General features: G+C 53.2%; 1 long non-coding RNA gene across 1 annotated transcript in view; it reads left to right on the top strand.

The window, feature by feature from the left end:
* The first annotated feature begins 28 nt into the window (after positions 1-28).
* LOC103608368 overlaps positions 29-1,398 on the top strand; it is a 22,447-nt gene continuing 21,077 nt past the window's right edge. The window contains exon 1 of the long non-coding RNA XR_552046.1: positions 29-97. This is a non-coding gene — a long non-coding RNA (uncharacterized LOC103608368). The remainder of the gene's footprint in view (positions 98-1,398) is intronic.

The raw sequence follows: 1,398 nt of genomic DNA, 5'->3' as shown, positions 1-1,398 counted from the left end.
GTCCTCGGAGGCGCTGGGCCAGGCCCAGGATGGCTCACCGCTCGGCTCCGCATTGAGGAGGTGGGAGGAGCGACGATGCGCACAGGAAATCCGATAGGTGAGGAGGCGGGCGGGGGACGGGGGCCTGTGGCGCTGGGGACACAAGGTGGGGAATTGCTTGGGGCTCCTGGAAGCGGCAGGACCACCGCATCGGGAGCCTGGGGAGGAGGCAGGAACTGTCTGCAAATGCTTCTCCTCTGAAGCCCCGATGCGAAGCGCATTTTTCACGGAGCGCCAGAAATTCACAACGGTGGAATTTGCTCAGATCCCCTTAGGCCGGTTCTTTGAATTTACCGTCCTGCCCTCCCAGGGGACGGTCCCAAAGTTAACTTTGAAAACACTCTCAGTACAGAGAAGGCAGCGGGGTCCTGCACTTCTCAGGATCCAGATGCCTCTAGAAAGAACACCGCCCCCTCCCCTTTTTAAAAAGAGACGCTATTTTCATAGCAAAAGGTTTGGTTATGAGCAGTGAGTCAAGGTCAGATAACGACGTAGGGAGCTATGAGGACTGTTTAATCCTTCGGACAACCAAATGAAGTAGGTACTATTAAGATTCCCATTTTGCAGATGAGGACACTGAGGCACAGAGAAGTTAAGGGGTTGTCCTGGGTCACAGAGGCACAGGCAGCGCCCAGATTGAACACTCATGTATTGCAGGCATAGGTGGGGGGGGGGGGGGGGGGGGGGGGGGTGCAGATGATGCTAGACAGACTCCACCTTTCTCTGGCAGGAAAAATATACATATATGTAGGTACAATTATGTACAATAATATTTTTAAAATTTAAGAGTTGAGGACATACAAGTATCATCTAATTCAGTGGTCTTCACCCCTGGCTGCACAATAATATCTGGAAAGTTTTTAAAATTTCCAATGCCCAGGCCCCTACCCTAAGCCAAGTGAATCTGACTTATTTCCTTTCATGTCCTACCTTCAGTCCCTTCAGAACAATGCCAATCCTTATTTCCCCACAGCTGGCATGTGATCTTTCTTGCACAAAGATGAAGTGAGCTAAAGTGGGAGGGGGAAAGACCCCCAACATTAAAGGCGATAGAGTCCAAAGCCTAAAAGATGTAGAATCATTTCAGTGAAAGAAAGAGGCCTGGGAAGCGAGGGAGCTGTGAGCTGCAGGGAGGGCCTGGGCTGCGCAGATTAGCCCGTAGTAGCGGGTAGCACCCACCAGCAGGGATGATCAAACTCCCACGCGATTCTGCGCCGCTTCACACAGCTACGGTTTCCTGGGGTAACCGAATGAGTCTGCCACATGCCACACTGCACTGAGCAGAGCCAGGCAGGGTACACCCTCCTCGGGCAGCCCAGAGGTACTCCTGCCCGCCCTCCACGCCCCTGTCCTCTCCCT

The sequence above is a fragment of the Galeopterus variegatus genome, unplaced genomic scaffold (genome assembly GCF_000696425.1).
Source record: "Galeopterus variegatus unplaced genomic scaffold, G_variegatus-3.0.2 Scaffold8349, whole genome shotgun sequence".
NCBI classification, from domain to species: Eukaryota; Metazoa; Chordata; class Mammalia; order Dermoptera; family Cynocephalidae; genus Galeopterus; species Galeopterus variegatus.
This window is presented reverse-complemented; position numbering and strand designations above follow the sequence as displayed.